This window comes from Aulonocara stuartgranti (assembly GCF_965226115.1).
Source record: "Aulonocara stuartgranti genome assembly, chromosome: 3".
Lineage (NCBI taxonomy): Eukaryota > Metazoa > Chordata > Actinopteri > Cichliformes > Cichlidae > Aulonocara > Aulonocara stuartgranti.
Window position 1 is genome coordinate 66,739,354 of NC_138941.1, and position 13,319 is coordinate 66,752,672.

The following is a 13,319-nucleotide window of genomic DNA, read 5'->3' on the forward strand; positions in this document are numbered from 1 at the left end:
TGGAAAATTTGACTTCTTCCGGTTTGGTTGTGGCTAAAAAGAAAAAAAGAAGCATTAAACCACAGCAGCAGAAACGATTTAGTGTTTGTTAATGATAACGCAAAGAGCTTTGTTTTAAATCACACTGAAACCAGCCAGCAGCTGCTTTCATGGCAGAACATTTTATTTTCGTTAATTAACTTATCAATGTTAAAATACAAATAACAGCCTAAACATTCTTCTTAAGTGAGTCTTTACCTTTATCTTTATTATTGATTACAAACTTCACATTTGAAACTTTTGTCTGCTAAACAAAAAATAAAGTAATCTAATTGTGTTAACTTGGACTAGAAAGTCACTGAGTGTCCATTTATCATTCCTCCATCTGGGAACATTCACAGTGTAACACTCAGAGCTTTAACATGAAGCCAGAGAGCTGAAGAGTTTAGAGATGAACTACAAACTGATGAACATGTGACTCAGACCGGACACGGCAGGCTTATCTCCTGAACCAGCTCAGAGACCCTTGTGTTACACCTCAGTGAAGCTTTATAAAACAATAAGTACCACTTAAAATCTGCTGCAATTTACTGGAGTAATGACTGTTACAGGAGAGCTCAAGCTCAATAGTATTGACACTGCCCCTAATATTGGTATTGAATTGAAACTACTTGGAAAGGATTGATGTTTGGATTCTATTCCTAAGTTCAGTATAGATCCCACTGAGATCTGTTGAATTACATTCTTGGGAGATGAAAAACTAGACATCAAAGATTAACCTACTCGCCCAACATAGCTGCCTTATTAAACATTCATGCAGCAATTCATTATTTGATCATGAATGGAAAATATACAAGAAAAAGAGGAATTATTAAGAAATATTTCTAAATGCCCCTCATTGAATCACAACTCTATCATAGTGGAGGGATCAGTATGTCCCACGGGCTATGTTGTCAGGGGGCGTTTTCCCTCTTGTTAGGTTCTCTTACGTAAAATTGACTGCCCCTTGGAGAGGGATCAGACAAAGAGTGATTGAAGACCCCTATGAGTGAAAGATCTAGGGAACTTTTAACCCTGTCCAGGATAGGGTTACCTTGCCCTGTGGAGGGTACCAGTGGGTGAGTGCCTCATGGCCGGGCATTCATCCATGGCAAAGGGTGGAAACGCTGGCGGACTGATCCCTGAGTACTGAGACTATGGAAGCAGTGTCCAGTGATTGTGCTTATCAGTGGGTTAAGGTCACTGTTCTAGTTATGCAACTGCTTGGTGGAAGAGCTTGTGAGGAGGACAAGGTGTGCTCTGAATTCTTTAAAACTCTGGATGTTCTGTTGCAGTCTTGATTGATCTTTCTGCAACATTCTGTGGAGGTCTTGGGTGATGCCTGTGGATTGGCAGATGGGCACCAGAGAGTGCCGTCCAACACATAGTTTTCCACCTCCCTAACTTCGTCTATGTCGGGGTACTGCAGAGGAATGTCTGTCTGTTAGTTGAATCTCAGAGTGTTCCACATCCTGGTTGTGGAACACTGGAGCTCTTCATCCTTAAAAAAAATATCCAAGGGTGTATGTGAATTTGCTCATATTGCTCTCTTCCGGTCCATGTTGACTCTGTAAGGGCTGCCTTTTTTCACAAATTCTGTTCATAATTTTAATGGTACGGAAATCAAGGCATAGCCAGGAAGTGGAGCGTCTCCACTTTAGTTGCCTTAGGATATCAGCTTTGCTTTTGTTAACTCTAATTAATGTGGTGTTAAGCAGCAAGAATGAAAATTAGCACCTAGAATCTAAGGGCTTAATTCTCAGCAGTAAAAGCATGAAGTGGGCAATCCAGGACAAGTTCCTGCCCTGAGTGAAGTTTGAGTGTGAAGGGGGACCTAAGCGTGACATTGACATATGTATTGATGTGGAGGCTGTACCGGTCCATTGTGGTGAAGAGAGAGCTCAATGTAAACTTGAAGCTGTCAGTTTTCCAGTCCATCTATGTTATTACCAAAAGGCTGATGTTGCCAATTCAAGTGACTTATGAAAACCTTCTGGAAAATGTCAACGTTGTAGCGAAGGTCAGCAGGGTAGGCAAGGTTTAATGCATACATGAGTCCAAATAGCATTATCACAGCAAATGCTACATTATCCAAATTCTTCGCCACCCTGATGCCTGCAAGGACAACTCTTGTTCATCTGCTGAAGTTTGCTCTTTAAGAAGATAAATTCAAACAGTGGTGTCTTCAACAGTCTCACTGATGGCACGTTCTTCCATACCCTATAAAAAAGAAGCCATGTTAGTCATTTCATGCCAAGTAAATAATATGACACTGTTTATTTTTAATTTGTATTTTTTTCATTCATAAGGCACTACAATGTTCTTATACTTATTTTTTATTTTTTATTATTTTTAACACTCGCACAAAGTAATAAATAAAAGTGAGTGCCCCACCACTTTCTTTGAACCAATAGAAAGCTGGTGCTCAGAGGAAGAGGGCGGGCTTTACTTGGTGTCAGTGACAGAAATGAAAAAAAGCTCAAATGAGTGAGAAGGACGATGAAGGAAACATCTGTGCTGTGTCTGCTCTGTAAGTAGAATCTCTGTGTTTGTTTGAATTCTTGTACTTTGACTGTCTGCTCTCCTGATAACTGATGATGGAGGAGAAGACTGCAAGTAAAACTTAAACTTTTAAACTGCCATTTAAAAAAATAAACTTAAACATGAACATATATAAAACATTTTAAGTAAGCAAACAAAATTTTATTCAAGTTTGTTAACATAGAGATTGAAACAACAGGTCATCTCAACTCTTAGTCTTTTCCCTTAGTGGGAAACAGTGAAAAGATCAAATCATTCACTCATTATATCAACACAGCTAGACAGTGGACACATGACTTTACTGTGTTATTTAAATGTAGCGGTTGTGTGTATAGTCAAAGTTTAGTCACTGTGCATGATAATTAGTGAGTGTTGTGTTTACATAAAAACTGGGGTAGAGGAGAATCAAAAAGACAAAACTGTCTCAATACTTTCATGTCAGTAACGAAGTTTCACCAAAAAATTTTAGATGTTGTGAGATTTGGTAATGAACAGAGTATACATTATATCTAATAGTAGAAGTGTCACACAGCTGCAGTGTCTCTGTATGTTTTCCCCCACAGTCCAAAGACATGTTTGGTTAACTGGTGATTCTGAACTGGCTGTAGGTGTGAATGTTAGTCCGTCTGCGTTACTCTGTAATTACCTGTAGTCATGTTAAAGAAGCTGAGATAGATTTTTTATTTCTTTACCAATTTTAAAAATTGGTAAAGAAAATTGAAGGATTGATTCTACCAGATGTATTTTAGCTTCAGGCACTTTTTATTTATTCTTTTGTCAGGGAGAGAGGAATGTGTGTGTTTGTCAGCTGTTTGTGTGGAGTTGTTCTTTATGTTCACCTCAAATCAACCTGAGTGTCATTTCTCTTTAGTTCTGATCTCACTGCTGAGCTGTTTAAACCTGATCAACTCTGACAGGTTTTACACATTTGGATTAAAACTTTCAGTAAAGATCTCAAAGACGTGATCATCAGTCTTTCATTTTAACCCTCACAGCTCGTCTGACTGTGAGTCCCAGCAGCTCTCAGTTCTTTGAAGGAGACTTTGTGTCTCTGAGCTGTGAGGAGGACGACAGCTCTGCTGGATGGACTCTGAGGAGAAACACAAGCAAACGACAGAGGACTCAGTGTGGAGATGGGTGGGGAGAAGGTGCTGGTTCTTCATGTAACATCAGTATAACGAAACAGCATGACAGTGGAGTTTACTGGTGTGAGTCCAGAGAGGGTCCCATCAGTAACATGGTTAACCTGACAGTCACTGGTAAGCTGAGTGTGTGGAGTTAGTGTTGATGAAGCTGTGTGTAAATGGATGAAATGCTGTAGTTTGTCTCTGTGTTGAGGTGGATCAGTGATCCTGCAGAGTCCTGTCCTCCCTGTGATGGAGGGAGATGACGTCACTCTGCTCTGTAAAACAAAGACCACTCCCTCCAACCTCCCAGCTGCTTTCTATAAAGATGGCTCCCTCATCAGGAAGCAGCCTACAGGTCACATGACCATCCAGCATGTTTCCAGGTCTGATGAAGGCCTCTACAAGTGTGACATCAGCGGTCATGGAGAGTCTCCATCCAGCTGGATCACTGTCACAGGTGACACACTCACCTGTCTGTGTTTCTGCAGCTTTCAACATTCACAATGTGACGACAACTTAATGACTGTGTTTGCTTTATTTTAGGGGAAGACACCACCACACCTCCACCTACATCCACACCTCCACCTACATCCACCTCTCCTCCATCACTCTCTCCTCCTGTACTCTTTGTGTTGTCATCTGTTGGATCAGTCTGTGTTGTGGTTCTACTGGTGTTACTGGTTCTGCTGGTGAGACGATGTGTTCATAGGAAACCTGAAGGTGAGACTCAGACTTTTCAATATATGTGGTTATGTAAATCCATGTGTTATGCTATTTATGTTTATTATGTTTATTATGATTTGATGATTTTTAAAATTTTAATTTCACATTAAAAATGTAAAACCGTTTATTTTTTGTTTTTATTTGGACTCTTCACTGTAAAATGTTGTGATTGTAAATATTTTCTTAATTTTAATAATTTCACTAGATGAAGCTGTGGAAAATGGCCTCACAGATGACATCTTGTACAGTGATGTCAAAATATCAACTCATCAACATCCAAAAAAACAAAACAACGGTAATTTGAGGTCCTTTGTTGGTTATTTATTTGTGTTTATTCAGCTCCAATTTTATAAAATACTTTTAAGTTCTGATTATATTCATAGAGATTTTATGTCTCATGAAAAGATTTCTATGAGGATATTATGAAGCAGGTGTTGTTGTCTGTGGTTAACACAAGCTAACACCTCTGCAGTCGTACAGTTTCCTGTTTATGATTGTTTTTAAAGTCACCTGCAGGTGTTTCTCTATCAGGCGTTAGAAATAAATAATTCATATTCACATTAAGTAAACTTACTATAGTTTTATTCATAATTTCCTTTTATAATTAGCTTAACTCAGTTTAACATATGTAGCTTTACTCAAAGTTTAAATAACTTTACTGTTTCATATTTATGTTAGACCAACAATTTGTGTGTTTTATTGTGCAGACAGTGATGCAGCAGTAATCTACTCTGCAGTGAGAACAGAAGACATCAGTTATGGTCGAATGATCATCAAAGACACGAAAACCAGATCACAGATGAGAGGTACAGCTGCTCTTATTGGTCTCCTGTCTGTCTGACAATAAAAAATTTAAAGCTGTGGCTAAATTACAAATAATACCACCACCTTTTAATCAGGATTTGATGGTCAGTCGTGCAAAATGCAGACCTGAGGTTATACACATTAGACTCAATCTATAACATACAGGCAGATTTCTTTCTTTGGAACATAAAATAAAGATATTCAGCAAATTCTCATCACTGACTTTTCCTGAACAACTAAGTGAGCATAAACAACTCGCATATTCCAAACTGTGAAACCTGCCCAAATGTGCATTGTTCTTTTTTTTTTTCACCTTTACCCTTTCTGATTGTTTCTATTGTCCATTTCTTTACTATAATTCCTGTCCTCAGATATTTGTTAAATTCTATCATAGTAGGTTAAGGACTTGCCTTCATGCACCCATGGGTCAGGACTCTGACCTAGCTTCAATTGTTTTGACATCCACCTTTCTCACAAACAACTCAGAGTGAGCTGCTGAAAACACAGACAAAGACATCCACCACATACTCTTTTCTTGATGTTTCTGTTTCTTTACTAATAACATCGACTCAGCCACAGTTCTGTTTTATAGAGATGTCAGGTGTGTTATAACTGTTCACAGTGCTACAACTGAACAAATTAGGCTCACATGTGTCTGCTTTATCTCTACAGCGTGTCCTTAACAATGTCTTCCTCCCCTCACTCCAACCAGTCACAGGTGATGGCTGCTCTCCCTGTGCCTGGCTCTGCTGAAGTTTTCTTCTTGTCAAAAGGGAGTTTGTCCTTTTTAAACTACCTAAAAATGTTCTGCATGTAAAACCACAGCAGCTCCTTCCTGTAGTCTGAAGCTGATGACACTTCTCTGTTCTGGTTTGGCCAAGCACAGAGTTCATATCGTGAGAACTTGCCCTGTGGTGAAGCATCAGTTTGCACTGAAAAAGGTGTCAGATCTGTGGTCGTGCACCTTGAACTAGTTAGGGTAGCTGTTGTTTCTCAGCAGAAGTGTTGAGAAATGCAAAGACTATGAAAAGCTTCAGCTATTTACAAAAGTTACATACATGTGTTAATCTTCACACAGTCTTTTTAGCTGCGCTCTAACTGCTCTGTACTGCTTGGTACCCCCGTTTTGATCGAACTAGGTTGAGTGGTGGGTTAGATGAAAAGCAGAAAACCAAAAAAGATCTGTTGTCGTGCACCTTCAACTAGTTACAGCAGTTGTTGTTTCTCAGTAGCAGTGTTAGGAAAGAAGACTGAAAAGCAAACGCTACTTACAAAGGTTACATACATATGTTAATCGTTGCATCTTTGTATTTTTATCTGTGGTCTAACTGCTCTATACTGTCTCCAAAACCTGGTCCCCCAGTTTTGACCAAACTAGCTTTAGTGTTGGATTCAATGTAAAGCAGATACCACAAATGTTCTGTTGTTTGCAGTGATCTTATAACAATTTTAATATTAACCACACTGGCTGAACCTTTATTGAAATTTAACTCAGATTATAAATGTACAAAAATCAACCTGTTAAATAATATACCCAAACAAATAATTTGTCTTTATAAAATAATCAATACCTTTTAAAATAATATTACATAAAGATTTTAACTTGTTGATTAACTCACATAATCATGTCTTAATCGCCTGAGAAATTTAACTACACCTGAAGTCGATGCACCCCACAACGACTTGAACTGGTGTGTTTGTGTCCATGCTTTCTAGCTGCTTTTGCAACCCAGCATCATGACTGAATGTGAAAATGTAGACATGCCAGTCCACTGTATCCATTTCACGCTTTGCCTCTTCGAAACATGAAATGGACATGCATGCAGAAGTTACCAGCAGTGAAGATAGTTTATTTAAAGCGATGAAGTCAGGTAGGGACCTGATAACTGGAAACAATTAAGTTAGGAGGATAATATGTATATACATGTAAATGTGTTATGTCTGTTTTCATGATTATTTTTGTACTGGCTTGAAATGAAATGCCTACCTCTGCTGTTACAGCAACTTACTGGAACTTCTGCATGGGTGTACATTTCACATTTTGAAGAGGCAAAGTATGAAATGTACATGGTAGACCAGCCTACCTATTACATGGTTTGCCATGATATTGGATGACCCCAGGTTCTTGTCTCTTTAACAGCAATCAATAACAAAAACACACACGCTCTCAAATAGGTGTGTTCAGAGTGAGGCAGCTTGGCCAATTGCATGATCTTTAAAACTTTAAAACTATTAATGTCATATCTCTCTTACACTCTAAAAATTATTGTTTAAGCTCAACAAAAAAAAATTAAGGCAACAATTTCCATTACTCTTTTTGAGTTACAATAACTTATGTTGAAATTAGATTGAACCAACAAACTATATTGAGTTACGGGAATTAACTTTTCCTTCATAATCAAAGGTGATTTTAATTACCATTTACGTAATATTTGGTAGCTTAAAAACATAGTTTTAAGTTGTTTACTCATAAAAATTATGTTCCTCCAGTTACTTTTTCCACATTATTTAAAATGATTTTAAGTGTTATGTAATTAATTACAGCAATTACAAAAACAATTTTTTAAAGTTCATTATTTAAAATATTAAGTTGCTGATTTTCATCATTATTATCATCATTTTAGCTTTCTCTTATTTTTTTTTATTGTAATAGCTTTTAAGAAAGGAATTCATTCAACATTTTTTTTTTATTATCAAAAAAAACTTTATTTTTTAACTGTAGGCATTTCAACACTTTGTATTTACAAAGTGAAAATAAACCAGAAATTTAGATTTATACCATCACAGCCAAGTTATAAAATATGCCTTTATGTATTTAACACCACAGAAACAAATGTGTTCAATTGGTAAAAAATCTACTTAGAAAACATTTTGTTACAGTAATACTTCCATGCAAGTGTTCAGTAAATGTTAACTTTCAATGCCTAACAAACTTTACAAGATCTTGCATCTTTCTATTACACAATGCAGCAAACACCTTTAAGATCAATGTTACACATACAGGATTCAAAACAGTTACCAATTTTTGAAACAGAGTCAACATCTTTAACATAATGATGGTTCCATCAAGGTCAAGGAACAGCTTCTGAACAATTTCAAAAGTATATTTCAGATCCTTGCATTCGCTCAGATTGAGAGCATATATTATGCCCATGAGCAAAACACAGCACCTTGGGAAATTCTGGCCCTCCATGATTTTTGTTTCCTCCACCACGATGGTTGCAGTCTTATGGTTAGATCCAGGGGTGTACCGGTCACTGATGATGGCAGTTTTCATCACCTGCCTTTCAAGGTTGGCCTTAAGTTCTTCAGTGTTAACTTAAGGCCAACCTTAAGTTAAGAAATTAATAGGTTAATTCACTAACCTATTTTAAAAAAAAAATAGGTTAGTGAATTATAGATTAGACTTTTATACTTACTGAATCTTAATGAATTCAGATGATCAATGGAACACACACACACACACACACAATGCTGAATTACTTACACCAAACTCCATGAAAAGGTCCTCCTTCTTCTCTCCAAGGAAAGTGATAAGGCAGCAGATGGCTACTTCTCTGCGTGTTTCAATTGTATTGTGCTATTTAAGAAAAAATAAAGTATGAGTATAAAATACATGGGTGACTGCCAACAAAGTGCATTTCAAAGCTACCCAAAGTCTAAATAGTTGTCCTACCTCAAGCAGCATGTCCTTGATCTGCCTGATTCTCACTCCCTTAGCTCCTCCCCTTGATAAAATGACATCCATCAGTTTTGGGGTGCAATGGTCAAGTGTAGCCATTCAAGGCTTACAGTGGTTATTCTCTTGAACTCCTCCTTTATCTGTAGACCACACAAACAGAAGAATTAAATCTTGCAGACTATTAGCTATACTGCATTAATGAATGCTCTAATACATTATTTAAAGAGGATAGATGTGATCTAAGGCTACCCCAAGTTTTGAGGGAACAAAAACAATCTTGGTGAAGACAAGGGAGACTTCCCCACCATAACCGTGGTGTAATCTCTAATGTTTTAGCAACCCTGTTTTTGCAGAGGTTTCGAATTTACACATTGTTCACTCCCAGCCCATTTTGTAAAAATTGTGTCCCAACTTAACAAAGCACTAATGACCCTAGATTATCACACTATACTAACTGCTTACATAAAGTCTTAATGTTAAGTAGATTCACATAGCCTATGCCAGAATAATGCTATTGGAATGAATTTAACAATATTTCACACAGTCTGATTTAAAAAAACAAAAACAAAAAAAACAAAACAAAGATAGCTACAACTCTTAAGATCAAGAACAATACTTACTTTAAGCTGTATCACAATACTAACCAAAATCAATGTAATATTACGTATAGGTCATGCAAGTTTTATAAAGATATAAAATAGGTGAGCCAGACAGAAAAAAGAAGCCTCTAGGTTATCCCTCTGACAAAACTGTTCACAGCTTAAAGGCTTCTAATTTTGGTAAAAAGAAAAACAAAATCAGCCTATGATCGAAATTAGATTGCACTGTGTAGCAAAGCTTTAACCATGCTTTTCCTAGCCACAGTTGCACTCTCTAGCTGAAGACTTTTGTCAAATGAAACTTTGTAAGTCTTATCCTCTCCTGTGCTAAAGTTTAGAATGGCTAGCATTAGCAACATGTGGTAGTTAAGTCGGTAGGGGAAGGAATTTGAAATCAGAAGTTACAGTGGAAAAAAAATAAGTTATCTATTAAATTTCTTTAAGTAATTACAACTTGAATTTTATTTTGAACCCACTAACATTGGAATTTCAAATTACATATAAAATTAATTTAATGTAATTACCAACATTATTAATTCAACACAACCCAAAAAAAAAAATAAAGTTTGCAACTTAGAAGGTCTATCTTAATCAATAAATTAGAATTTTTATGTTGCAGCCATGGATTTAATCAAGTGGTGGTAAAAGGAATAAAATAGGAAAATAGTGGAAAATGGTGGCATTTATTTACCACAAATAAACTACACACCACAAAAGAAAACAACAATAATATGTGGGTGGTTGACTCAAGAAAATAAAACCCCTATTAAGCCAGCAATGCTAAATACCTTAACAAAATAGTTTACCTAAGCTAGGAGATGATGCATCCCCAGACACACAACAAAAACCCTTCCCATTCAGCCAGGTGGTAATAAATCAGTGAAGCAGGAGGGATTACTTAAACAATAACCGCATGTACATTTGTCAGCTCACGTGAACACAAAGAAAATAATTAAACTAACCTGTTGCAGGCTTCAGCAGAAGATGCTTGAGTATTTTGACAGCACACCATCCTTGCTAGCTTGCAGCAGTCAACACTTCTTTAGTGTTGCTAGCAGTTCTGCAAACCACGTTGTTAAATCTTGGTGCAAAGAAGGAAACAGCTCCGCACTGGTGGTGCAAAAACCTAGTCCAACTCAAATTTAGCATAAAAAATTCCACAGTCCAACTCTGCCTCGGGAAAAACACGGCAGTAGACTTTTTCTTCACTGAGGCTACTGTGGGGATAGACCACAGCAGGGGTGTCGCTGAAGCTTTGTCAGCTAGTTGTTACCTGTAGACATCCAACAGCTTACTCCAGTCCAGGAGAGCACGGGCCACCGTGGCCTGACCACACCCACTTCCTTGCTCCAGTATAGTTGACCAACCAATCAGGACTTAGGAAACGGAATCTCACGCAAACATACAAAACACTTTACAAACACCTTGTATGTATAGATTATGCATATTTGTTTTTTACATATTTGCACCAATTATGAAAATGTGAAAATATTAAAGTGGCATAACTTTGCATTAATCTGCAGTTAAACTATTAAACTGCAGTTTCCCCACTTTTTATTTACTTTAACTCTGAAGTTTTAGACAGAGGTGATGTTTAGTTAATCTGCATACAGTATAACCATCATGGCTACGTTATTTCACGGTGTTGTTGTTGTTGTGAAGTAATTTCTGTGTTTTTCTTTTCTGCAGATATTTATTCAGCTGCAGGCTACTCAGTACTGAGAACAGGAAACATCAGTTATGAACAATTATGCTGCCACACCAAAGAGAAAAAGAGGTGCAGTTGCTTTCCATTCAAATGCAGACAAGCATTCATTTACTGGTTTGGAAAGGCCATGCTCACATCAAACCTTTTAAATGATGAGGTGATTGTGTGAACAGTAATTCAGTAAGGAGCGTTTCTGCTTCTAGCTCTGGAAGAGATAAGCGGAAGGATAATAGACCAAGTCCTCCGTGAGTAATATTTCTGAGATGGTCTCTCCTCTAGTCAACCTATGAGTAACATCAAAATAATAACATTTAATGTCAGAGGTCTCCAATCAGATAAGAGCAGGAAAAAGAAGGTTGATTTCTTAAAAAGACTTGATTATGATATTTTGTGCCTTCAAGAGATGAGATTAAAGACACACGTAGATGTATGTGAATTAAATAAAATGTGGAACACTGCCCATTCAATAATATCGATAGGGGAAGACAGCTCCGACGGAGTGGGTATTTTCTTTAAAAAAGATGCGGTGAATATAATCAAAAGAAGAGACATAATACCAGGACGACTCCTCCTTGTTGATTGCTGTTATTACGGGCAAAGGTTGCGTATTATTAATGTTTATAATGCACCCGAACGAACCAAAGGTTCAGTATAAGATAAAGAATGATTATTTTAAACCCTGTATCATGTAACGCTCCTCGGGAAATGAAGAGCTTCACTGTAAATATTGATAGATTATTATAGATATCATAGATTATCTGTCATCTCCTTCCAGAGTGGAAACAGACAGTTTCTCATTCAAGCATAGTACAAATCATATACAAGCTTCAATGAACAAACACAAGTCAATAACACCATGTCTCTTTCTATATGTTTTATTAAACTTTGCTGTAGGGCACAGTGAAGTGTAGTGTGCTGCATTTTTACATCCACACAGAAACCTAAAAATTCTGGGTCCTTGTGACCAGCCTTGTACTTTCATATTATGGTTTATGTTCTGAGTCCTTGGCTGTACTGTTTTGATTATTGTTTTTCCCTAGGTTTCAGTTATGGTTGTCAAGGATTTAGTTCTTAGGTTTTGTGTGATGGCTTCCCGTGTTGTGTGTGCTGTGCCTTTCTGTCCCATGTTTCAGGTCCCTATGTTGTGTTTCCCCGGTCTGTTAAGTTTACATGTCTAGAGTTCAGTCAGCGTGTTTCCAGTTTTACTTTGAAGGTCCGTGTCTCATGTCATTTTTTTTTTTTGCCTCCCTTGTCTCGTCCAGCCTAAGACAGAAGGAGAACTGTGCTCTCCTTCTGTGTCACAATCCCCTCGTTTTCCCTCAATGTATTTAAGCCCTGTGTTTTTCATTGTTACTGTTGCGGCAGCCCTTATAGCTGTGTGTTTCTCCCCCTGTCTCCTTGTGCATTAGTTTTCCCCAGTTTAGTTTTGTATTGTTATTTGTGTCACCTCCTCGCCAGCAATAAAGCTGTGTTCTTTTTGAGTTGTCAAATTAAGGGTCACATGGGAACTGGAGCTTATCATAGCTGTCTGGGTGAACTACACACTTTTACATGTCAACAGTTTTTCAAATGTATTTTGAAAATCCTTCATGGAGTCACCAAGAACCAATGAAGTGAACTAAAACAGCATATATTGGACTTTTTAATGCAAATCTGATTGTTTCAGCTCTGTGGGTTTAAGGTTTGGGTTTTGTTAATTTAACTTTAAATTAAAATGAAAGCAGTGTGTAACCTTTGTGATATGTATCTGAGCTGGTTCCCAGTAACGTCTGAACTGGGACTGTGTGATGCAGAGAGGTGGAGACTGGAGGTCTTGATGGAACTACAAAGCTTGTAATCATGTTTCCTGTTGTTTGAACTGTGTTTGTATTCAGACTTTAGACCAAAGCCAAACCTGGTCTACTCTTCACTGAAGTAGTCCACCAGTCCAACCACTGACGTCCAGCTGATGGTTTCTAACTGGTCCCCCCCCTCAGACCAGAGGACATCCACATGTTGTTCTTTATTTTAATTTTTTTTTACTTACCTGAACAACTATGATAAAAAAATATATATATGAGTATGTATTTTTACCTGGAGTTTTAAAATTCTATTTTCTTGTAAAATCATCAATAACA

General features: G+C 37.3%; 1 protein-coding gene and 1 long non-coding RNA gene across 2 annotated transcripts in view; one reads left to right on the top strand and one right to left on the bottom strand.

Moving 5' to 3' along the window:
* Positions 1-13,319, top strand: part of LOC309694419 (CD226 antigen-like) — a 246,042-nt gene that overhangs the window by 167,189 nt on the left and 65,534 nt on the right. The window lies entirely within an intron of this gene.
* Positions 7,927-10,732, bottom strand: LOC309696381. The gene is made up of 4 exons (XR_014273449.1): positions 10,457-10,732; positions 8,890-9,035; positions 8,701-8,793; positions 7,927-8,578 (listed from the first exon to the last, which is right to left on the bottom strand). It is a non-coding gene; the product is annotated as an uncharacterized lncRNA (long non-coding RNA).